This window comes from Venturia canescens, chromosome 11 (assembly GCF_019457755.1).
Source record: "Venturia canescens isolate UGA chromosome 11, ASM1945775v1, whole genome shotgun sequence".
Taxonomy (NCBI): domain Eukaryota; kingdom Metazoa; phylum Arthropoda; class Insecta; order Hymenoptera; family Ichneumonidae; genus Venturia; species Venturia canescens.
This window is the reverse complement of record NC_057431.1, coordinates 1,550,851-1,578,153: the sequence shown is the minus strand read 5'-3', so window position 1 is coordinate 1,578,153 and position 27,303 is coordinate 1,550,851. Positions and strand designations below refer to the sequence as shown.

Sequence of the window (27,303 nt, the reverse complement as noted above, 5' to 3'; positions counted from 1 at the left end):
TGAGAGCATTTCTCGATAAGATGAATCATTTTTTTGACGCATGTTGATTGATAGTTCGTCATATTTGAATAAATTACCCCACAAATTTGTGCTGCACAATGAACCAATCAATTTTTCAACCTTCTCTTTCGAAAGTTTCATGAACACTGGCTCTTCTCGAACAGGTGGTAATTGTAAAAGATCGCCAAAAACTATGATATGTTTTTTACCAAACCAACCATCTTCAACATCAGTGGTGTTAAAAATTTCTGTTAGTCTCAGATGAATGTACATTAAAGTGATATTTGAGACCATGGATATTTCGTCAATAATTATAAGATCAACGTTCTTCAAATTAACTCTAATGACCTCTAAAGCTGCATCGGACAGCTCCTTATATTTTGGTGTTTTATTATGTTCAACGGGCAATTGGAACAACCTATGTAAAGTTAATCCATCTATGTTAAAAGCAGCAATCCCAGTGGGAGCGGTAACAGCCGAATCCTTACCTTTTATTTGCTTGAGCCAACAGGTTATGGTTTTTATTAAGAAACTTTTGCCCGTTCCGCCCTCTCCGCTCACGTACAAACGTAATATTTCATCAGAATCCATCGTGCTGGTAACCAAATCAAACACACGTTTCTGGTCTTCGTTCAATTCTGCAATCATTTCTGTAATATTGAGATCTTTATGAGCTTCATTTGCGCCTAAATTGACGAAATCTTTCATCGCTTCATCTGCTTCGATGGGATCACATCCTCGTGGAATATTATCAGAAACGGGATGATTTTCTTGGTCTTTTTCCATTTCATCAATTTTTTGCTGTATCAATTCTTTCATTTCCTTCGTGTTTTTGGCAATTTCCGCTAAACGCTCGTGATATTCTGCGGCCATTGGCAATTTAGCATGTACTGAAAAATACGACGCAGTATATGTCTCTTCACCGTTTTTAAGCTCGGCCACACATCGCCATGGCTGGAATAATAACAACAACGAGTGAAAGTAATTTTCAGGGTTGGTCATGGGATCATAATGATAATGATTAATCAAATATCCGCGTTCGCGTTTCCGTAGATACGAGCCTGGTTTAAGTTTATAAAATACAACGTCTTTCCGTTGAGGCATGGCTTTTACAATGTCATACCACTTTGCGTAATCGTAAAGACATACATCGTTCAATTCAGTTGGTCTATTTGGATAATTTTCAATCAAACCTTCGTAGAAAATATCCGTAGATTCTGCGTCCATGGTCTCTATTACTTTGCGGGGTTTCACCCGCCTACTTCTGACAATATTGATATCAACCCACCTTATTACAGTTTCTGGATCCGTCATGAACAACGGATACCCCAATAATCTATCGGCTGCTTCGAGTGCACCACATTCTCGATGGTTCAATGCACGTATTCCAATATTCCATAGCTTACTGGCTACAGATTTCGTACTGTTAATTTGTTCAAAAGTTTCCCCGACATGCGTTTTTTCTGATTTCGACAAATACTTGGTAAGATACCAAGCCAGCGCCGACGATTTTTCTCCTACAAATGAAATATCCATATTACCCTCCCAGGCTGTCAAAACAGCAGGGTTGTAGTTGTTTATATTAACTTCGTCAAGACTACGAGGATTATCATACAATTGGCATTTAGACTTTAATTTTCGCCGTCCAGCAATGGATGTTTGAACATCTCTGATAATCCACTCGTTAGTGACCGGTTTCGGAAATGCAAATCGACAAACTTTACGACTACTACCCTTATCTTTTACTCCTACTGATTTGCTACGCATACAGTAGGAATTGTGATGATGATATTGATGGGTAGTAACTCTACGATACAACATAGGTGAAACATCACGATTCGGTATTCTGCAAGTCACATACGTTTTGATGAATTCAGAGACTTCTTCTTTCGAGTTTTTTCCGAGAACAGGGGCACCCTCTATCCATATAAGAAAATGGAAATGTACCATACCTCTTCCCTGATATTCTCTCCTTATAACAAAATGTATAATTTTTCCGATGGGATGGTCATCTGATTCGAGGAATTTTACCATTGCTTTGAATTCATTATCAATGAATATTGCAGCTGATATGGGATCGGCAGCTATGAGTTCGCTCACTGATTTTCCGCTTCCAACTGAGGGATTCCTTTCTCGTAAAAATTCGGAAAGTCTATCCCATTGCCATTCACTCGGGCTCAATGTAAAAAACCACGTTGGAGGTCCATAATAAAATAGCATGCAATTCAAATCACTACGCGGTTTTTTCCAATACTGTTCGGTATTCGCAAGTTTAGAAAATATTGTTGATAAATTTCCTTCCAGCTCCCCTTTTCTCAATTGATCCAAGTAAGAAGCAGAAGTATATCGCACGCGTCCATCGGTAACGTTAAGCTTATGATATATACCACTCGATAATTGTCGAATAGTTTGAGCGTTTAAAAGAAAAAATAGGTATTGTTGATTCAACCGAAATTGATTATTTCGTGACAGAATTCGGAGTTTAGCATACTCAAATGATGAAAGATGGACAGGCCTTTCTTGATATTCTCCATTAATACCATCAGGATATTCGCACGGAAAACATAATAAATCCAACAACTTATATCGATTATCTAATGGTTCAGCGTGAACCTTCAACATCTGATAAAGTTCTGTGGCAGTTTTATTCTCCTTCGGAGCGTGCATTCTCTGAATAGTGTACTGTTCATAATAACAATCAGATGGTGTCATTTGCGTCAACAAAGCCGCTGCGCGGCCATCGATTTGCTTGTTTACACCTACTTTTTGAACACCGTCTCCTTGTTCGTTTTGTTTTTCTCGTCTAGCAAGCTTGATATCTGGGTCATCAACATCTTCATCACTGTCACATTCTTGGGATATTTGGAATTCCGTTTCACGTAAATCCGTGTCCAGCAAATCCGAATATCGCTCTGGTAAATTTATTTCACCGTATAGGATATTGCGTTCTTTCAGAGTCAAAAGGGCGCGAAATACTTTTTGTTTGTTCACAATCGATTCCCAAACTTTTTTACTCTTAGTTGGAACGCCACGTACTAACATGTATAGTTCATGATCTGAATTAATTGCTTTGGTCGGAGGACAAATTTTTTCCAATGTTCTTTCTAACGGTAAAGGCAAATGGAAAGCTCGCCCCTGAGCTTTAACCAACATTTTTCGGTGTGGTATATTTTTTTTATGTACAGTACCCATCTTCACTACTGTTTGAAATACTTTTGCTCTCTGTATCAAAATTTTTTCAAATTCATTCAAATCTTTAAGTGGAGCAGGTGTAGGTCGAACGTATAAATTATTAAGAACGCATGTGGGAGGTATAACACCAGCTCGGAGCTTGGTTAAACAATACTGACAAATATAATCTGAATCACAGTCTTTATGACTAGCAATGAACAGCTTCAAATCTTCCCAAATCTTCCCAACTGGAACGACGCGTAAGTTATCAAGTTTCCTGACATCGGTCAAGCAACAAAGCTTTTGACACGAAAGGCAAGGAAAATGTGCAAGATTAAAAGCTTTTTTCTGAAAAGATCGGAATGCGTCTGCATACTTGTGAAGTATGGCATCTTCGTCTAAAAGTATTTCGTCGGTATGTTGGAAATGTGTTGCATTTTCTTTTGCTTCTTCCGCAAATTTTTGCAAGCTTGCAACATCCGTCGTATTCAATACAATATCAATCTGCATCACTTTTTGCAGCAATGCTGATACGGTATAAAATAATCGCTTCACCAGCCTCACTAGTGGAAAATGCGGTGATAAGAATTCTAAAGATAACAACAACGATTCGCATAGGGAAGGCTGCATATAACATGCTTGGCTATGTCCCAACATGTTATCAGTGTGTTTTACTGTACATTTGCGGATTTTAGGTAAGACTGTATTCAATCTACGTACGGATATATCACGCATGATAGTCAGAAACTTCTCAAACTTGTTCAAAACAATCTCGTCTGGAACTCTGCAATGCTCAGAACAATTCCACGCTCGAAAACCACGGCGAGTTTTTTTTGTAACAATTAACGGAAAAACATTCGTTGCTTTAGATTTGATATCCAAAGCAATAGGTTCGGTGATTTTTCTGGGATGAACGTAAGCAGTTTCTTCATAGTAAGGTTCAGACCGTGCTGTATGCTTCCTATTCGAGCCACATAGAGCAGCTATTCTACTATTAATATCACAGTTCGATACCGCTGATTGGAGCGTTAAACAAATTTCAGCTCTACGTTTTAGCTTTTGCAGCGCTTGCTTGAGGGCGAAAATCTTTTTACCTCTAAGTTTTAAATTCCATTTAATAATACGCTCAGCTTCGAAAAGACATTGATCCAACGAAAGCGAACGTAATTTTTTCATTAATAGATTAACGTACTCTCTCCTAGTATTCGACAATTTTATAGTATCATTGGTTTCGCGAATTCGGCAATACTTCCGGGATAATTGTTTTGCCTTCTGTAACTTAATTTTAATGTCGATGAACTGTTGAAAATTCCGGTGATTTTTGTCATTTGCACGAAATGTAATGCAATTTTGAGCTATAAGTTTTGGGCGTTTTGGAGAGTGCGGAAGCGCCGGACTATTGAACATTGAAAACTTTCGCTTTTTACATTGTTCCGTTATATTTTTTTTTATAATATACGAGGAACAAACCGAAGGCAAGACTTTTGATATTTGCTGATGATTATTGAGTTGTTTATCAATGGAAGTTAGATTCCTACACTTTTCGCTACGATCACTCAAGTTATTTTCGTCTATTATGAGTAAAGGGCTATTGGTAGAACATTTCGGAAGTTCTTGATGATTTCCAACTACAGAATCTATTAAACTTGAGTCCTTACGCTCATTCCTGTCACTAGAGTGATTAATCACGAGTTGAACAGTAGGGTTTTTTACTACGGTGACTAAAACTGTTTTACCATTCATATTATCGAAGTTTTCACCGTTTTTAACAATTTCCGGATCAGTTATGATCGTTTTAATCGACTCATAAGGTATTGTCTCAGGAGAAGTCACGGGCTGCAAACTGGAAACTTCACAATTTTTCGCTACTAGTGCAGAATTAAGTTTGCGAGGAATGTGGTTTATAACGCCTATAATAGTCGGCTCTTGGTTCATTGCATTCCCGTTGACACAATCATGAACTTTAGTTGTGTTAATTTCTTGAGAATGCTTACACATTTGTCGCCGATTTCGTTTTCCCAATCTGTTTTGCCTCTGTTTTCTCAACTGTTCCAAAGTGCATATTTTGACAGGATCGCCTTTCCTAACTATGCGCGGAAAATGACACAGGCTTCCTGTGTCAAATATGTCTAACAAATGTTGACGCATATTTCTCACATCGTACTCAATTTTTTCCGGTTTCACACCAAAAAAAAGCGATGTTGCGAAAGCAATAGCAAATACTCCACAGTCAACCGAATTGGGTTGATTTGTCACGACTGGAAATTTAACGGGACGCTGATCAAACGAATAGTTCGGAAACAAACGCTGGAGATATAACTTGTGATGTGGATGTAACTTCTTTTGGTTCATAGAATCAAATATGGAAATGTTGTGGGTATCGTAATAAGCGCACACCCAATGACCCCCTTTATTGTTGATTCCTTCTGAACTATGCAAAATTTGAATAAATTTACGATCAGCTCTCTCTTCAGTAATATTATGGGGTATCTGCACCTTCCATGTTTCTTGCATCACAAATTCAAATGCAGAGTGTTCCGCTAAAAGCCGGCCAAAGGTGTCGATATGATCTCCAGTGAGCCACTCGCCTCTAGATATAATCGTTCGATCCTCGATTTTTAATTTGTTCATATTCATAATTGGAATAGACAATCTATACTATTATTAACAGCCAATAGTAATAAATTTCAATCGCCAGTATAAACTTTCGTTATAGCGGACGTGACAGCTTTTGATATAGCGCACAAAGCAACTTTTGATATAGCGTACGTAGCTGCTGTTAATGTAGCGCACGTAGCAGCTTTAACTATAGCGCTTATAGCAGCTTTCGATATAGCGCACGAAGCAGCTTTTGATATAGCGCACGAAGCAGCTTTTGATATAGCGCACGAAGCAGCTTTTGATATAGCGCACGTAGCAGCTATTGAAAGAAGGTAAAGAAACAGGAGGTAGGAAAGAGAGAAGGTAACGAAAGGGGAAAAAATGTCTCCAAGGAATGTCTCCAGACGTGGGGAAAATCTGCAAAGAAAAAAATTAAAGCTGTCAGAGATAGGTACAACAAAATGCAAAATACAGTGTTCTTGTATTCTTTCTTTTGTTGAACCGAAATCGTGACGTATACGCTACCACTACTTATAGAAAATGGCCGGGGGAATCGGTAAACTTATCTCGGAGTCATTTTCTTGGTGTTATATACGAGGTGATCCATGTCACTTCAGCCAGTAACATTCCCGAAAAAAATTAATTAAGATGTTATTGATCAAGTCGAACGTCCGTTTCAGGGCAAAATATGCAAAAATCGTTTTTTCCTCAAGAAAAGGCACTCGTTATGTTATTTTTCAAAATTTCCCAAATTTGGGAAAACAATTTTTTTTTGGTTTATATAATGGGATTCTTAAACATCGTGTAGTGGGAGCTATTTTTTTTCCGTTTGAAGAGTGTGGAGCACTTATAATACGTTACCAGATTTTTACGATACGAATGATATATGCCATGCTAATCAAATATAAATAAAATAAAAAAAAATACCAAAAATTCGTTTTTTGAATTCACGATTTGAGGAAATTAAAAAAAAAATAACAAGTGTTTTTTCTTAAGAAAAAAAGCTTTTGCATATTTTGCCCTGAAACGGTCATGCTCAATATAATCTAAAATATTTTTTTGTAAGGCCATAAAAAGACGCACATTTTCGTTTTTTTTTTACAAATGTAAATACGTCTAATGCTGCCAAAGATACAGCTATTTGAATGGAAACATTTCAAAAAATATCGATCGTAGACAATAAAGGCATGAAGCAAAATTGTAGAGAGATGAACTTCCTTCAAGTTTATTGTCATTGATCTATGTGCTATACATAAAATTAAAAGTGATGCTGCTGTTATTCCATTTCGCCGATTTTTCATTCTGAATTATGTATAACAATATTGACCGATAAAGTGTATGGAGAACTATTGTGAAGATTTGCATTTCCAACAAAGTTGTATTCCCGCTATCATGTGCTAAAAATGATTTTTTCGGCCCGCTGCGCGGGTCGCATTCCGTCTGCGTCAGACAGAAAAATCGTATACACTTCACGGGAGTGAAATTGGACCACCTCAAACCGCGTGCTTCTCACCCTCGCCTTCCGCTCGGGTGACAATTCTGCCCGCGGTTTGAAGTAGTCTATTTTCACTCCCTAGGTGTGTAATATACTATTTCTTGCTCCCCTAGCCAAAAGTACGCACTTTCCGGCCGCATTTCAGGCCGGGAAGAGCATTTTTCGTGGCCGGCTGACTCGGCTAACTTCAGTGCGCTCTGACGATATTTTTGCGGCTGGTGGTGGTGAAGCCTGTATTCGTTGCCATGATTTTGTTTATTCGTTGCCAAGCATCATTATTTGCTTCAAGCGGGCGCGTATAGCGTAGCTTTCATCATTCATGTTATGCGCTATACTGCCATGAACCCGGACGAATAACATACATTTGTTCGTCCAGATGCAAAAACAGAAAATAATGTGACCGGACTAATAAAATGAATATGGTCGTCCGGAATAATGTTGTATTTCCAGGTTCCAGGTTCATAGGAAAGCAGCACACATTCATATAAATTGTCAAGTATAGCGGGAAATATTCATATAGAAATTGTTAACTATCATGGGACTTTAAATCAGACATTTATCAGCGAATTTTTTATTTGTTCTAATAATATTGTTGTATTATTGTGTGATATTGTCGTGTGTGTTTTTTACTTTTTGTTTATGTTTTTAATGCCCGCCCCGACCAGTAAAACCTCGGCTTCGCCTCGGTCCTGCAAAAGTCGGGCGGGCGCCCCCCCCCCCTCTCCCCCTCACGATTGCTAGTAATTATTGAACGTACTTTCGGCTACGGGATCAAGAAAAATAGTATACAACCCACGGCCCAAATGTTAGATGCCAGGAAATCCAACTTTCGGGTCTAGGGTCGTAATATACTATATTTTAGAAAATTATGCTTTTTTAATTCCGGTTATTTTTTGTTCAGATACATCTTGAAAAATATTAACCCCGACGATTCAGCACGGAATGCGGAATTATGAGAAATTGAATACCAAACGCGTTCGTTCTCATCAACTTATGCGCTGAAAGTGACATTGTAAATCACGTAGTTTTTCCATTGTAATCTTTCTCGGATATACCCCGAAAATTTTCGTCCAAACGTCGAAGTATATGAGGCAAAATTGTGGAGAATTCTGACTTTCTAACCTAAAACGAAATTGCCAGCAATAATATTTAAACCAATCGAAGAAAACCGAAACTGGTCTGAGTGAGGCTCGATCCCAGAATTCGAGCCTAGAGCGCTATCGACTGCGCTACCAGACATTCTATAAATAATAACTGAGACAACCAAACTATTTACATTATAGAATACCTGGTAGCGCAGTAGAGTTCCGAATTCAAACTGCGAGAGGCAAGAGATCGAACCACTTTTTTCCTATCTTATTCCGGTTTACTAATTCTACACCCGTTGGTTACAAGAAATAGAAATAACTAGACCGGTTTAGTTGGGTGTTATGTACTTCTTCTTCTTCTTCTTCTTCTTCTTCTCTTCCTAAATGGCTATTTCCCACTGAGGGCATGTGCTACCAATGTGTTATGTCTGTTTCCACGCATTTTAACATCGGATTTTACTACATCCGCTGTTACTAAATTGGAATAAAAGCGCCATGTAAACGTAGTCATTGAATGAAGTTGAAAAAATACAGATACAGATAAATACATCAGTTCATGGGAAGGCCCTGTTGCTAGCGGAACAGATGCGGTCGTAATTCACCGCTGCGAGTCCACCAATATTCGCCTCTATCCGTAACTTTTGGTGGCTTTTTTTTTCAAAATTTGTTCGGATTTTTTATTCACAAGATTATTTGTTCAGTTGATCAATTTATCTTAATTGTTTCAATTTGAAAATTTAATTCAATCACGTTTTTTTCGTTGTTTTTGGTAAAAACTTTCGATAACAGTAAATTAAATATATTTTAATCACTGTACGAAAAAAGTTTTTTCCATTATAGAAATAATAAACAAGTGTTGTTAATAATTCATTTACAGTTATCAATGAAAAATATCTGTATAAAAATAGATGTCACATATTTTATTTTTTATATCTTTGGTTGATATGAAAAAATGAAAAAAGTTGATTTTTTTCTATTATACCCTCATCTTATAACATATGTATAATAAACAACATATCACAAGATTATTTGTTCAGTTGATCAATTTATCTTAATTGTTTCAATTTGAAAAATCAATTCAATCACGTTTTTTTCGTTGATTTTTGGTAAAAAGTTTCGATAACAATAAATTAAATATATTTTAATCAATGTACGAAAAAAGTTTTTTTCCATTATAGAAATAATATAAACAAGTTTTGTTAATAATTCATTTATACGGTCAGTTATCAATGAAAAATATCTGTATAAAAATAGATGTCACATTTTTTATTTTTTATATCTTTGGTTGATATGAAAAAATGAAAAAAGTTGATTTTTTTCAATTATACCCTCATCTTATAACATATGTATAATAAACAACATATATATCATAAAAAATAAGGAATAAAGTCCAATAATGATTAACGTCATGTAAATGAACAACTTGCAAAGTATAATACAAGATATGAAGAAGTTAGTGTAAATTGCAAAAATCAGCTTACACCGAACAGCAATTACACCGGTTGTAACAAAAAACCGAACAGAAACGTATATATCATAATAAAATAAGATAAGAAATAAAGTCCAACAATGATTAAGTAAATGAACAAACTTGCAAAGTACAACACAAGATATGAAGAAGTTAGTGGAATGTTGCTAAACAAACTCACACCGAACAGCAATTGCACCGGTTGTAACAAAAATATAACTTAACATAGAAAATTAGCTTCTGAAAAGCAAATTATCACTTTTTGTCAGGCTATCTCAGAACAGTCCTGTGTTTATTCTATTCTTTAAAATAAGAAATTCCACCGTCAAGTTCATGATAATCCTCAGTGCTCTCAGAAAACTTGGTCGACTGGCTTCAATTTGACAAATTTGACAAATTAACAAACACAGATATTCCGGAATACCAAAAGTTTCACTGGTTGACCGATCAAAATGCAAATTTGGCTCAACAAAACTATACTGAATGTTGTTGATAAACATATGATCTACCGAATATTTTCCTATTATATGACCTATTTATTATATGGCACACCAGGGTTGAGCAGATTTGTTTAACAACTCATGTATTGTTCTGACTTGAATGTATTTTGAGTAACACTGTCGCGAAGTTGATTTTTTAATGTAACTATGGCGAAACTAGGAATTCGAACAAATCTGTGTGTAAAAATTTCAGTTATTGTTTGTGAGTCGCAGCGAACACTATTTTGTCAAAACAGAATCTTTCTCCGATTATCAAAGAAAAGTAAGGTTTTGACTTCTATTTAAATTTATTGAAATTAAATTTCACTCATATTTATTTGTTGCAATAGTATTTTGAGCATATGAATTTTCAGTCACCCTCAATGAATAAAATGTGGGTGTGAAAACTTTTACTGATACTGAAAGACAGCGACAAAACTTTTTTTAATATTCATCTAAAAAACTGATACTGAAAAACATCGATAGAACTTTTTTTTATATTCATCTAACATCGATAGAACTTTTTTTTATATTCATCTAAAATACTGATACCGAAAGACAGCGATAGAACTTTTTTTGATATTCATCTAAAATAAAAGTGTGGCTGCGTTTTATTTCCTCCTTTACTATGTGTTTATCATGCTCAATGAAAAAAATATCACAACTAGAGAAACTGAACCGCAGTTCATTCTGGAAAAAAGCGAAAGTATTGTCTATTGAGAACCGCAAAAGAAAATCATAAGTGATTACTTCTATAAATGCAACCTTTTTTGACAGCAGAGGCTGAAATGCAGTGAAAATATACCTGACCGTAGACTCTATTTATGTTGATAAATCATGCACTCTTGCTCGAATTGAAAGGCAGCAATACAAGACTCATTATTTTCATCTCTCTGGCAACCAACAATGAAGCATTCTTGAAATATAAAATCAGTTCTCAAAATAAAGTATAATATGAGGATTTTTATTACCTTTGGATTGGAAAGGAGTAAATTACATTGAGTGTTGACGGACGATTTGAACACATTCAATATTTTCCTTCGCTGATTTGTTACCATCGAGGTATAGATGAAGTCAGATCACCTGCGAATGAGTAATGTTATTTCCTACATATTCCGCTATAAACGAAACAACCTCGAATATTATAAAAAAACCCCATATAAATATATTTTCACAAATCAATTTTACTGTCAACTTGAACAGTGCGTGCAAATTCCTTTTTTTAATTACATTTTTTTGATATAACGGAACACTTTCCATACTTTTCCATGCTAAATTAACTTTGATATAAAAAATAAAAATTAACATGCTCTGTGCTTAATCATGGTATCATTATGAAAAAACGAACAATGTCCATGTATTATTCTTCTACTTCATGAATATCAAAGAAAATGTTCCTATGAATCCCTTGATTCATAAAAATTATTACTTCGTACCCAATTATGTATTCGGACACCATTCGATTAAGAAAAAGAAGAGAGAAATATGATAAATACTCACGAATTATCCATCCAAAACCGTACACATCATCAGATATACATAGCCTTACGACGAACTGAAGTTAATAAAAACGAAAACACTTATCACTTCTGACTGATCTCTGTGTATGAATCGATGAGTTTCAAAAGTTCCAATGAGGAAAAGATTGATTTTTAACGAAAATAAGGAATTATTCACAGAAATAAGGAAAATGTTTACAACGAACTGTTAACACTGTATCAAGAGTGTTATATATAACGGTTATAACAAACAAATTAGCCATGGCATAAAACTTCTATTGAGCGACTCTTCATATTGTAGTTCAGACTTCTGCCGACAGGTCGCTACCTATCGAAATATACAACTAGTATCGGTTTGAAACAACTGACTCGTGATAAAGACAGCTATTCAAAAGCTTTTTGAAATAATTGAATAATAAAATTTGGAAGAAAATATGTTTTGTCGTTTTTTATGCTGTGGTACCGGTGAATTACGATTGAGTTTGAGCGCCCTCTGCACTATAATTGGGTAGCCAGACAGTTCAACTTCGGCGCCCTATTCCAACTTTTTATGCCCGTTTTCTCCAACGTTAATCTGAGTTTAAACTCGGTTCATCCTACCTCGAAACTATATTAAAAAAATTGAACTGAGTTTAAACTGCGTCGGAGAAAACGGCCATAAAAAATGACCGATTTGTGACCGATTCATTAAAATGGCCGCCGTTTGTTTCTCGTAGAATTTCGAGTTTGTAACAACGGTTTGTTTAAACAAAGACTAAAAAAGTAAATGAAAGAAATAATAGAAAAATTGACACGAGAATATAATTAAATTTTTTATTATATTGGCATAAAATATGTGCGTGTGTAAGTTTTCAATAAGAAAATGTATTGAATACAGAAATATAATATAAAAAAACTGACAATTGTTTACATGTATATGCACTAGTCGAGATGGCTTTTATGAGAGTGAGATCATTACAATTAACAAAAAAAAACGAAAAACATGTATAAAATATGTCAAACAAATTTGATATTGAATAATAAAAATTTAATTATTACGTTAATCTTGTGTTGTGACGCGCGACTGAAATAAAAACATGCCCAAATAAAATTATAATCAAAACAGTTAGCAAAATTTGTGACCAATTCGTGACCATTCAAAAAATGACGGTCATTTTGCAACTATGTAGACGAATTCCGTCATTTGACGCAGTCAATTGACGTTAAACAAAAAGACGGTCATTTTGACTTTGAAAAAACGCTTTAAAAAAAATGACGTCGCAAGACCGTCAAATGACGGTCATTTTAGTGTCATTTGACCAGACATGAAAATGACCGTCCTTTGGCAACTCTAGGACCGTGCTGTTGTCTTTCAACGGGAGTATAAGTGCTCATCATGCGGAATGCCATTTCGTGATTTTTTGGTATACCTGAAAAACTGAGAAATCTAATTTGAATTTTTCTTTTTTTCGAATTCTACTGTTCCTCTAGCGCGTACCAGCGTGAGTAGAATAATTTTTTAAAATGTACCAGGTGATTTATAAAAACAATATAAAATTTAATTATTACGTTAATCTTGTGTTGTGACGCGCGACTGAAATAAAAACATGCCCAAATAAAATTATAATCAAAACAATTAGCAAAATTTGTGACCAATTCGTAACCATTCAAAAAATGACGGTCATTTTGCAACTATGTAGACGAATTCCGTCATTTGACGCAGTCAATTGACGTTAAACAAAAAGACGGTCATTTTGACTTTGAAAAAACGCTTTAAAAAAAATGACGTCGCAAGACCGTCAAATGACGGTCATTTTAGTGTCATTTGACCAGACATGAAAATGACCGTCCTTTGGCAACTCTAGGACCGTGCTGTTGTCTTTCAACGGGAGTATAAGTGCTCATCATGCGGAATGCCATTTCGTGATTTTTTGGTATACCTGAAAAACTGAGAAATCTAATTTGAATTTTTCTTTTTTTCGAATTCTACTGTTCCTCTAGCGCGTACCAGCGTGAGTAGAATAATTTTTTAAAATGTACCAGGTGATTTATAAAAACAATATAAAATTTAATTATTACGTTAATCTTGTGTTGTGACGCGCGACTGAAATAAAAACATGCCCAAATAAAATTATAATCAAAACAATTAGCAAAATTTGTGACCAATTCGTAACCATTCAAAAAATGACGGTCATTTTGCAACTATGTAGACGAATTCCGTCATTTGACGCAGTCAATTGACGTTAAACAAAAAGACGGTCATTTTGACTTTGAAAAAACGCTTTAAAAAAAATGACGTCACAAGACCGTCAAATGACGGTCATTTTAGTGTCATTTGACCAGACATGAAAATGACCGTCCTTTTGCAACTCTAGGACCGTGCTGTTGTCTTTCAACGGGAGTATTAGTGCTCATCATGCGGAACGCCATTTCGTGATTTTTTGGTATACCTGAAAAACTGAGAAATCTAATTTGAATTTTTCTTTTTTTCGAATTTTCCTCTAGCGCGTACCAGCGTGAGTAGAATAATTTTTTAAAATGTACCAGGTGATTTACAAAAACAATATATATTGAAAAATGTGCACAAATTTGTTTACATCCTTCTTGATGTTATATCATCTCAGCCACGCCTCCATGAAAAATCTTAATTCCCAATAAACAATGAAAATGAAAAAAATTCAAACACTATACCACTATAGTAAAAAGAAGAAAACATAGAAACCTTCTGCTACGGCACGTATCAGAATCGCTGCTGACGCACTAAGCTTCTTTGCGGAACTGTATCAGAATTATAAACAAGATCGTCATCGTTTCTGTTAAACACTTCTTTATATAAATGATAAAAATAATGGGAAATCAATGTAAACATTTCGTTTATTTTAAAACTATAAAGCTTTATTTATTGATCTTTAACGGTCTAACGAGAATGTGTACCACGTACCACTTCCGGTGAAGTGAAAATTGTACAACGCCATCTGGTTTTTTATTCATACCCCAATCTTAAAAGAAGTACTTCCGCGGTTTCACTTTCTCGTAATCACTGGACCACTTAAGACGTAAGTAGCCTTTGTTGATAATAATCCGAATTGAGTAGCATATATTATATCCGAATTGAGTAGCATATATTATATATATATGATTTTCACAACGAATAATAATTGTTATTCTTTTCTAGATTGTTGGAACGAGCAAAATGGTCCATGATATGGTAGTGGATAACGAACCGAGCGGCAAGGGCGAGGCACATTCTGGAGCTGGAGCTCCGCCACCACAGCAGCCTGCTGGAGTTCCACCACCACAGCAGCCTGCTGGAGCTCCGCCACCACAGCAGCCAGCTGAGGAGCAACCCCTGCAACATCCTGGGGAGCAGCGAGAAGGCGAGCAGCTTGAGGAGAAAAAAAAACGTAAGTGAAAAGAAAGTTGAAAATAAAAATCTAATTCCTTATTCCTTTTCCTTATAAAAAAGTTCTTCGATTTTAGTACACAGTAAAGCACAGTGCAACACAATACCGATGTAAGAAGTGAGCACTGTATTGCACTGTGCCAAGTGTGCTTCGATTGATTAGAATGCACCCAAGGTATTAGTCCCAGCGTTGTCATGATAAACCGTGCTTTCGAATAAAAACAAAACCAGACCTGGTTGCCTACTTATTTACAATCAAGACTGCGGTTCAGTCTGGCTCTCTATTTTGTTGGGAAGCAGCCTCTGTTAAAATAGGATACACCCAACGCAATGGAACATAGTACTCACCACTTCCAGTTCATTTTGTGTTGCATTTCCTTTGTATTTGAACTAAGTGGAGAAACTTCCATTTGTAAACTTGGCGTAAACTCTCTCATGCTATTTCCATGATGAACCTCAAATAGCAAACTTTGGTTCTCCATTTCAGGCACTGCGATACACTATTCGGTATGAATTTTTAACTGCGAAGACCCTCTACAAGGTGTACGCTGTACCCAAAATGAGAAACCAAGGTGCTTATCCATTTTTACAGGGCACATTTGATACAATACAACACAGTACTTGCTATGTTAGCATTGTGTTTAATTGTACACCAAGCAGGGGAACTTCAAGTTTTCTATATATTAGATTTGGTGTAACTGACCCATCATGTGGCTATGCGGAACCTGAAATATAAAATCTTGGTTTTCTATGCGTTAGATAGTTTTTATTGTATTCATTGGGCAGTTTATGCCAGGATATGAAGGCAGATTTTTCTCAAAATTACTTCTGTTTCCCGTCGAAAATCCTTAAAACAATTTATTTGTCAATTTTAGATCGAGGCACGAGAGCGGGCTGGCGGGTCCGCCAGCAAATGAAAATAAACTTTGTCGCCCAGCTCAACGAGCGGGTGGGGACGATAATGGCCGAAAGGTACCGCGGTCATCAGCGACGTGGTCGTGGCGGCCGGGGACGAGGTAAGGAAAATTTACATAATTGAACACATATGTAGACAATTAACATTTTATTTTCAAAAAAAAAAATCATTCGCACAGTATTCTCATTGTTTTTCATTTTTATCTGTTTTAGGCTCATCATGATGTCCCGGTGTTTTTTTTTTTTTAATTTCAAAATAAATAATAAATTGATATAAAGTTATAAATCTTTCGTTTTCATAATTTTCTTAATCTCCTATCATGATGTCCCGGTGTTTTTTTTTTTTAATTTCAAAATAAATAATAAATTGATATAAAGTTATAAATCTTTCGTTTTCATAATTTTCTTAATCTCCTAATTCCGTGTTGTCTTTTTTCTCAATTTTCGTATATAATTATTAAGAAGTCTTATTCTGTGAGAATGATCTACGCGAGAAAATAATCTATCTATCCGAGAAAATGACAGTTGGATAAATGTTGAAAATTCGGAACATTTGCGATTGTTGAGCGATGCTGGCATTCAGAAATTTTAACGGAAATAATTGATAATCAATAAATAGAACGTATATGACAGTGAAAGAATTTGGCTGGGGGAATCCCAGCCAAATCCCACTACCTTTACTGAACATCAGTGAATTATCGGCCGTCGGTAACTTTTAAAAATTATCATCAAATTTTTTGATCAAACTTATTTTCCGTTCTGTAATCTGTAATAATAAAGAACATAATTGAACTCACTTTAAAATTATACAAAACTTGACTGGGACTCGCAGCAAAAATGAGACTATAAACGGATGTAAAGGAAACAAATCAACAGAGTGTGGAATGCGAAATTGGAACAGTGGTTGATCTGTCGTAAAATACTCCGTGAATAATGCTCTTTAATGTATGCTGGATCTCGATGTCCAAACTCCCAAGACCATCGTTCGGCATGTACGTCGCCATGAAACGATGGATAACACCCAGATGCGCTAGTAGCGGCTGGTTCAATTCTAACTTACGAATTCGAAACTCGACCAACTAGAAATTAAAAAAATCTTAGTTCATTTGCCTTTACGTGTTGTCCTTTTGATAGTGAATTTTTACAAATACAATTGAAACGTTCAAAACATTTGAAGCACTTTCGACAACAAAAGTATTTAAGCAAATTCTACTTACATCTCTCACAATTTACCACTTCGGTTCGTTTTTCGGAAACTGAAAACCGAATAGCTTGCCTTGCTACGCCAGACTTATCAGCACGACCAGCAACAGGACCGCGAAGCATATCCTATTTTTCACCATTTTTCCCATCATCGTAACCAGAGGATCTAAGAAAATGCGGAAAGAATAATTATGTTTTTGATTAATCATCGAGAAAAAAAGCTTATTGCTAATTCACGAGCTGAATTGCTACTTTGAATGATTCGAAATGTATATTTTCAATCACTTTTGACTAAAATATCCTGACAAATGAATAAAATTATATCTCAAGTTACTTATGATAAGAGAATAGATAAATTCTCACCCAAATATTTGTTGACACCGAGAATATTGAGGATTCGAAGATACCAATAAGTACAATCGATGCAATACATGCCACGTGCAATGTCGAAAGTACCCGATCACAACCGTAATATGAGACCGATTTGGAATAATATTATTGCCGCTGCGTCGCAAGGATTCCCCATTTTCCACGCCCAGACGCTGAACTTGTGCGATAATTTGGCGGGTTCGAATGTCGCGATTTCTCGTACTTTTTCACAACCGAGTGTGCATATGTATGCAATCTCATAAATTTCAGCCCATGATGGACAATCGGCCATGCGGATGAGAATGCAATACGAGAAGAGTAGTATCATATAACCAATCTGTAATTAAATAAAATTATTTTTCACCACAAAATAACAGCACACAGTTTTGTGATGAATAATGGCTATTAATCTCAGTTTGAAGCTTAATTTACTGCGTTGACTTCCGTGCTCATATCGCTTAGTCAATTCCATCTAAAGTGAGCTCGAATATTAGTTTTCCAACTTTATTCTTCAAAAACGTGACAAAATTTATTTTATTATGACTCTTTTCAAAATCAAGTCATCTTTCGATCCTATTAACTTCGAAATCACTCTTTTCAAAATCGAGTCATCCTTCTATCCTAACAACTTCGAAAATTCGTCGTTCGCCACAGAATAAAACAAATGTTTCAACTCACAGCATTGGCCCAAAATTTGGTGATTTGTAATATTCAGAAAAGAATTCATACGCCCGATGAAGATTATCGTCGTTATCGGTTGGTATTCTTTCGTTTTCCTTAACAATTTTTTCTTTCACGATAGCTGGATTGTGGTCGCTGCCAATGAGAGCCTGTGGGAAAAGAGTGCATTACGAGACAGAAAAAAGCAAGTAAAAAAGAACGGGGAAATAGTGTCCAGTGTTGAAACACCAGTTTTATTTATATCAATTGGTTAGAAAATTTCGTACGCTCGGTTAGTCGATTCCGTTAACACCAACAAAAGTCAAAATGTTACAGACAATCGTGAATTTGACGTTGCAAACAACCATCATGAGTATTAGACAATTTCAAATATTGTATTTTATCAATTTTTTCAACCTTTCCTTGTTTAACCAGCTCGATACGAAAATTCGGGAGAATCGAAGGGTATAGCTCAACATCCGGTCCCGGGGAAATCCCCTGTTTCGAGTCGCTCGCCTCATTCTCATCCTCCAAAGCAATGAGATTTCTGAATCTGTGGCATGAGTTGGAGTTCCTCCCGAGTCTTGAACTGGAGCCTCGTTATGTTATAAGCCCGAGCACAACCTGCAATTTTCGGTTCCAGAAAAAATCAACTTTTTTGTTAGAAAAGTAACTAACTAAAAACGAAACACAACGTGACAAAGAAATTTTGTTTTTTTTCAATATGACGAAACAAAAATCTAACAATTCCAAAGCTGTAAATAAAAAAATGCTTCTTTGAACCTGATTTTAACCCATATGTATTAGAATCAATAATTAATAAAATATTTCGTTTCCTATAGTCAAATGCAATCATTTTATTTTTTCGGTTCAACTGTAAATAAAGCTCAATCAAAGGACAATCAAATGTCCGATCAAATATTATTGAAACTTCATAGTGATAATCACTGAAATATAAGATGATTCTTTTCTATGTTGTTTCCGATATATGTACTTCTACTCGATTTCACAATAAATAAATTTGATTCAAAAATCACATTATTGTTGTGGAATACATAAGGCAAAGATCACTTTCGTAATATATTAGCAATACAGTCTCATCAATGGTTTCTTTCCATTCTCTGTCTTATAAACACACCTGAATTATCGATGAAGTATATTCCACACTCACTGATAGTTTTGAAATTGTGATAAAATATTTCGCATATAAAATCATTTCCTAATAGTCAAATGCAATCATTTTATTTTTTCGGTTCAACTGTAAATAAAGCTCAATCAAAGGACAATCAAATGTCCGATCAAATATTATTGAAACTTCATAGTGATAATCACTGAAATATAAGATGATTCTTTTCTATGTTGTTTTATGTACTTCTACTCGATTTCACAATAAATAAATTTGATTCAAAAATCATATTATTGTTGTGGAATACATAAGGCAAAGATCACTTTCGTAATACATTAGCAATACAGTCTCATCAATAGTTTCTTTCCATTCTCTGTCTAATAAACATACCTGAATTATCGATGAAGTATATTCCACACTCATCGATAGTTTTGGAATTGTGAATTTAAAAAAATACTTACCCAATATTATGTTTGCTGATATTCTCAGTGACCCTATAGATGGTAATTCATGTCCATGAGCCTTATCGTGCCTCAGATTGACGATCCATTCAGGAATTTTCAATTGCTTGGCAATTTGAAACATGGATATTTTGTTTTGTGTGTCCAATGTTTGAAATTTGATCCAAAATCTCATTATCCAAAATCTCATTATCGTTGTGAAATACATAATGCAGAGATCATTTTTGTTGTACATTGACTATACAGCCTTATCACTGTGTTCTTCCCAGTCTCTGTCTCGTAAACACACTTGAATTATTGATAAAGTATTTTTCACACTCACCGGTAGTTTTGGAATTGTGAATTTAAAAAAATACTTACCCAATATTATGTTTGCCGCTATTCTCAGTGACCCTATAGATGGTAATTCATGTCCATCTTTTGGTTTTTGTGTATCTATTGGTTTTTCATGTATAATTACGGATTTTCATCTCAACAGATACAGACACCAAATTTTCGAAAACGTTCGAAATATTAATTTTCCTTGTTTGCATGTAAATTAACCAAGCTCACCGTAAATTATTATCTTCGAGTCCATCGCAAAGTGCAGATGCTGAAAACAATTTACCCCGAGATTTGGGGGTTATGATAACATTCTTCCTTTTTCTTTCATCTATTTTTATGTCAATGAAAAATACACACGGTTAAAGGAATAAGGTGAAACAAAAGGGAGCGATAATGAAAATCCTCGAAATGCCCCTTTTTTGACAACTGTAAAATAATAAAGATGGAAAAATAATGTTAGAGCACGTCGTTTGACGTTCTCAACGAATTCAGACTGTCCTAACGGCATACTAACGGGTCCGACCGTTCCGAGAGAGAAGTACATCTATGCTAACGTCTTTTTCTATTTGATTTGTGCGCACGCGCATTTTTTGACAATCGCTCTACCGTTGTAAGGGTTGTAAGGAGCTATATAAAATTAGCCCCTCGATTTTGACTTTTACCATTGTTTTTTTATTCATTCTGATTGTTTGGCGTTAGTTTGTGAATGGTTGATTCATTTAAACGTTTGTTTGACAATATTTGTTGACAAACAAACGAAACAAAAAATAGCGTTAAATTAGCCGCTACTGTTTTAAAATTGATTTTTTCACACGCCAATCGATTCGGAATCGTTTGTTTGAAACAAATAATATTGTTTGAACGTTTGTTTGATCATTGTTTATCCGAGAAATGGATAAATCAAATGTTGTCAAAATCATCCCGTTGTGGCGCTTAGCGACGAACGTAACCTATATATAATTCATGTTGTGAGTGTGACAAGACCAGACAAAACCCAGGAATCGAAGAATTTTTAGAGGACACATGGTCATGGAGAAAATCACCACTCCATAATATTCTCGGATCGATCAATAACACTCTGGCTCATGAATACAACGGCATCAAAATGTGAGTTTTAAATGTATTCAAATATTTCCGACTATAGACATGCCACTATAGTTCGCAGTTTTGTAATTGCGTCACTTTTGGTATTACAGTATCGACGAGGACGGAATCAACAATGTGAAATCCACAAAACTCGTTGAGTGAATTAACTCTCGAAGCTCGCTTGAAGCACTTTCGATATCGAAGAATACGCGAAGGCCTATCTGACCTCGAAGATCGGAGAAGTCTGAATATTTTGACGTCCACGTAACGATGGTTGCTAATCCGGAGAACTTGACCGTTCAACGTTTCGAATCTAAGTAAGGATGAATTGAAAGGTGACAATTTTTCACTTTCCTAGTCAAATTATTGCCGGAGCTGATGACTCTTTGAGACTGCGAAAAGTATTTTTAGTGCAAATCGATATATCATTTTATTTTATTCATTCAAATTTTATTCAACAATTTCATCTCGATTTTTTGATGTTCATTGAAATTATTTTGTTCATTCAAATTTTATTCAACAATTTCATCTTGATTTTTTGATATTCATTGAAATACCGATTTTTCGTTTTCTCTAAAATTTAATTTTGATTTTGAACTCCAAATGTATATAAATTAAAAATAATTCAAGATTATAAACTTCTATTTTGCTCAAATTTGATTTTTATGTGTAGAATTTGATGGTGAAACTTTGGAAAGTTTGTCAGGATTTGAAAGATTCACATCTCCCTCTCGACTCGGTCAGAGAGGGTCGACTTTAAACTGCGAAACGTAACAATGATGGTTTTTGGTATCGGTGAGTAACGTGACAGAATAAAAACCCAGAAAAAATTCTCAGTGCACCGATAAGTTAGTTTCAAATCTCGGAATATCGTTCCATGTGAATTCAGCTCGAGTTTTGCAATGTTTATTGAGTTTTTTTTATTTTTCTCTTTCCAGTGGCTACGTGCTTAACGTAACTGACAAGCAAGTGTCCATGGTTTACTTGCCGTACAATGGTTTGCTTGAGGATGTATCGTAACAATTCCGTTTGAAGTTTGAGGAGCTCCAGATTATTTGTTTTAAAGAGCAAGGCAGAAATCGAAGTTTGACAGCTTTCCATCGAACCATCAAGTTGCTTACAACCAAGAAAATTGAAAGTAAGTACAACTATTTTCCTTATTTACCCATTTATCACTATGCATTTTTTTCTTGTAACAAGTCAGAAGAGTAGCCACCAAGTATAGGTAGAATATATTCGAAAAGCCTTAGAGAAAAATATTTAAATTTCAATCCATTCAAGAATGCAAATAATTATGACGGAACAAATGTTTTTAAAAGATTTTTAATTTTACGAAAATACATATCTTAACATTGTTCATTTTATCAATCGGAATTAATATCGTTACAGTTTTGGAGTGATAAAAAAACTTCTACGAGTAGTTAATTCTTCTACTAATTATAGAATAAAGTCAAAGTTTATTAGAAAGAATATTGCTAATTTTTCATGGGAACGACTCAATTACATTTTATTTTTTGTTCATATAAAAATCCCAATGTTATCAATGATATTTTCTCCACAGACACACTTGACATTCGGCAAAGACTTCAGTCAGGCGATTGAATTGGAGCAAGTAGCACAGCAAGACGCAGAAAAAGATCGTTTCCTGGTAGAAAGAGAGCAGAACAGCAAAAGAGAGCGTCGATTATCAGCGCCGAGGGTGACGCCCAGGCGGCCAGTTTATTGGCAATATTGCCCGGAGACGCGGATGATGGTCTCGTCGAATTGAGAAGAATCGAAGCCAATTATTGCGGTCAAGAAATGTCGCTTATTTGCCTTCGAGCCAAAATGTCCTGCTCAATCTTCAACAGTTGATGACTAAAAATATGATGCAATGAAGAAAACTGAATGCGACTGAAAATCATGTGCAGGAAACAAAGCATTTGTCGCAGCTTTTTTTCTATGTAAACGTCTTCTTAACAATTCGAAAAGAAGAATACGCGAGTACAGTATTTTAAGCGTTCGCAATTTGAATTTCGCGAGATTCAAGTTCGAAATTATTTTGTAGATTCACGTACTTTGTTTTACATTTTTTTGTTTTCTAACTTTTTTCTTTACCAATGTGCGATGATAAATGAAAAGTCCAAAGCTTCGGGTTTTTTCCTCGCGATTTTTACTCAAATTTTTCAGCACACCTAGGAAATAAGAAGGACAGAAAAAGAAAGGGTTCAATAAACTAATAAATTGATCTCATTAAGGTTTCATTTCTTCTCCAAAAATGTTTGCAAGTTTATCTTTTTCTTGTAGCGTAGTTTTTCATGTTTGTCAATGAAAGTTTTTTTTATCGTTTAATACCAATGATCTGTGAAATAAAATTTGGCTGAAGTATGACAAGTTCTTTTTATTTCAATCTGTTGGTCATTCTAGCACCCATATCGATATGGTCTCTAAAATTACAAATACTTGAACATTGATTTGCGTGTATAACTTTTTTTCACTTAAAAACTCAAATTTTTCACAATGAAGGATATTGTTTAGCTCCGTTATTATTTTTGGTTATTATGATTGTTGGAAATAGAATGTCTTATTATACCCTCCCATCCGGCGTCAATTAGAGATTTCTTCAGTTGGTTATATCGAAGAGTTTGACGCGTTTGAGAATGTAGTTTTCGATCGAGTAGTGCACGTACTTGTAATATATTGGAGTGAATACAAAGCTTCTCGACATATCTTTTGTTGAATTCTTGGATGTTTTTTTTTGTGTACGCTCCGTTTAAGTGGAAGGTGATTGATTTATAAGATTTTAAATTATCGGAGTTAAAACATTTCGCGAAGCGTATTGCATTTGGAGGTTTTCCAGATACGAAAATGATGGTAAATCTAAACATTGAGATACAACTCTTGAGGAAAAATTACAATGCAATATTACTTACATATTTTCGTAGAAAATTAGATTCCTTACACAAAAGAACCTTACGGGCAATACGTTCAGAAAAAGCGTTCAATTGGATGGAAGAAAAATTGGTGGAATTCTAATGAAAGAAACTCTATTTGATATATGCGTCATGATTTTATTTTAGTACTGCATAATAAAATCCATTATCTTCAATCTATCTGACTACGGAACAAGCCAATAAGTCAGAAGAGAAAAGCTGTTTTCTACACCATAAGAATCGTGGAACAACAGAGACACCCCTGTGGTTTTAAATATATCGTGGAAGAATGATATTCATATCTATACGATGAGCAATCTGATATGATTTTTATAATCGTTTTGTGAAACTTTGATCCAATTCCATGGCTATTTTCTATTCTTTATTTGTTATGATTTGATCATATGCATCCATCATGATGATCACGATGCTTAATTCTATAGCGAAACTCGTAACCAAAATGGCTCTGAAATTTGAGTCATATTTTGAAAATCTAAATTCTACTGTTTCACTTCATTTTTTAATCATAAAAATTAATAGAGTAAAGCAACGCAATGTGGCTGAATAAAAGAGAAACCCAAACAAATATGTAAATTGAAACGTTTCGAAAAATAGACATAAAAATGGATTTTTTTCAATTGATTTGCAAAACTAAGTTTATTCATGAATGAAGGAATCTGGGAAATCAGAGAAATTACAAAACCATTTGCGTTAAAATTTTTTTTCATAACATTTACAAAAATAATGTAGAAATAAATCTGTATAAGGCTCACACCAGACAGTTGGCAACTTTTTAAATTTTTTCCTTCACCTTCGAGAATTGTTATTGATTCTCACAATTATTCCCCATTTTTAAGACACTCGAAATAATGATAGTTCGATGGAACGCTGTCAAACTTCGATTTCTTCGATTTCTGTCTTACTCTTTGAAACAAATAATCTGGAGCTCTTCAAATTTCAAACGGAATTGTTACGATACATCCTCGAGCAAAACATTACAGCAAGTAAACCGTGGACACTTGCTTGCCGTTTACGTTAAGCACGCAGCCACTGAAAAGAGAAAAATAAAAAAACTCGTTAAATGCAAGACTCGAGCTGAATTCGCATTGAACGATATTCCGAGATTTAAAACTAACTTATCGGTGCACTGAGAATTTTTTCTGGGTTTTTATTCTGTCGCATTACTCACCGATACCAAAAACCATCATCGTTGTGTTTCGCAGCGTAAAATCGACCCTCTCTGACCGAGTCGAGAGGGGGATGCGAGTCTTTCAAATCCTGACAAACTTTCTGAAGTTTCACCATCAAATTCTGCACATAAAAATCAAATTTGAGTAAAATAGGAGTTCATAATCTTGAATTATTTTTCATTTATATACATTTGGAGTTCAAAATCAAAATCAAATTTTAGAGAAAACGAAAAATCGGTATTTCAATGAATATCAAAAAATCAAGATGAAATCGTTGAATAAAATTTGAATGAATAAAGAAAATGACAAATCGAAATAAAATTTGCACTAAAAATGCTTTTCGCAGTTTCAAAGAGTCATCAGCTCCGGCAATAATTTGACCAGGAAAGTGAAAAATTGTCACCTTCAATTCATTCTTATTTAGATTCGAGATGTTGAACGGTCAAGTTCTCCGAATTAGCAATCATCGTTACGTGGACGTTAAAAATACCCAAAGTGACGCAATTACAAAACTGCAAACTAGTGGCATGTATAGTCTGAAATATTTGAACATTCAATAATTTTTAAAACGTACATTTTGATCCCATTGTATTAAAATGAGCCAGAATGTTATTGATTGATCCGAGAATATTATCGAGTGGTTTATTTTTTGAAAAGTTTGACAATAGACAACGAGCCATTGACGCTGGGCTTGTGGATTTAAAAAAAAATGAGAGTCAGATACCATTTCTCTCTGGGAATCCAGCCGGGATGTTCGACATTTTCTCCAGCCGTAAAACGTTCTCCATATCGACTACAATTGTCCAGTCAAAATCTACGACAAACATATTCAACGGACGGCGATTGTTTTCTCCGAGAAACCTCATTCTCACAAACTTCAATTTGGAAAAACAGAAAATTATTTAATTACATGTCGAAATGATATAACTAAATAAAGGGATACAATATATATTTACCACAAACTTATTTCTCTTGGCTCGGCCTCGTGTGGTACCCAACACAAACTCGATTCGTTGTTTGCTGTCATCCGAATGAGACAGTTTAGTCATGTAAAAATTTTCAGAGTTTTCAAGGAAAGAAATTGAAGCTGGCAGAGTCGGACTTCTATCTTTATGAGATTTATCAATTTCTAGTAAAATTTTCGCCTGTTTGGCCACTTGATTTTTATTCATAGTTGGATTAAATTTTTGCTTGAGGAAATAAACCTTGAATAGATTTGATGATCCAGGACTTTCTGAAAAATCATAATTTTTTTCCTTGTTTTTATACAACATAATCGATTCTGTTTCATGGGAAGTTGTCGCATCTGATTTTTGGTGACCATACTGTTTATTCTCGTTTATACTTTAACTTTCTGAAAAATCATAATTTTTTTCCTTGTTTTTATACAACATAATCGATTCTGTTTCATGGGAAGTTGTCGCATCTGATTTTTGGTGACCATACTGTTTATTCTCGTTTATACTTTATTATCTGGAATGGATAAATTTTGCATTTCAACTTCAGAGCTAATTTCAGGATTTCATCATACATTCCATCTGCCAGCTTGATAGAAAGATGTTTGGCCTTATTTTTGTTGATGGCTCTACATTCCTGTAAGAAATCTGTATCCGGTGAACGCAAATTCATTATTTTTTTAATTACATGTCGAAATGATGATTCTATAAAAATACCGATACTCGAAATGTGCCGGGTGTATTTATTCCAAATAAAATATCGGGAGCAACTTTGACCGTGCTTGAACTTTTTCATTACCACCATTTTATTAAAAAAATAATCACCTCATTGATATAAAATGAAATAATCACGTCATTGTTGATTAATCCTTCCACTTTTCATTTATTTACAATCCGCACGCAAACAGCACTCTGAGG

At 34.9% G+C, this 27,303-nt stretch overlaps 2 long non-coding RNA genes across 2 annotated transcripts; one reads left to right on the top strand and one right to left on the bottom strand.

Moving 5' to 3' along the window:
* Positions 1-16,515: 16,515 nt before the first annotated feature.
* On the bottom strand, positions 16,516-17,995 carry LOC122418178 (uncharacterized). The gene is made up of 3 exons (XR_006262461.1): positions 17,665-17,995; positions 17,316-17,467; positions 16,516-17,177 (listed from the first exon to the last, which is right to left on the bottom strand). It is a non-coding gene; the product is annotated as an uncharacterized lncRNA (long non-coding RNA).
* Positions 17,996-21,222: 3,227 nt separating this feature from the next.
* LOC122418114 (uncharacterized) lies at positions 21,223-23,679 on the top strand. The gene is made up of 5 exons (XR_006262435.1): positions 21,223-21,348; positions 21,438-21,644; positions 22,001-22,122; positions 22,266-22,465; positions 22,889-23,679. It is a non-coding gene; the product is annotated as an uncharacterized lncRNA (long non-coding RNA).
* Positions 23,680-27,303: the final 3,624 nt, after the last annotated feature.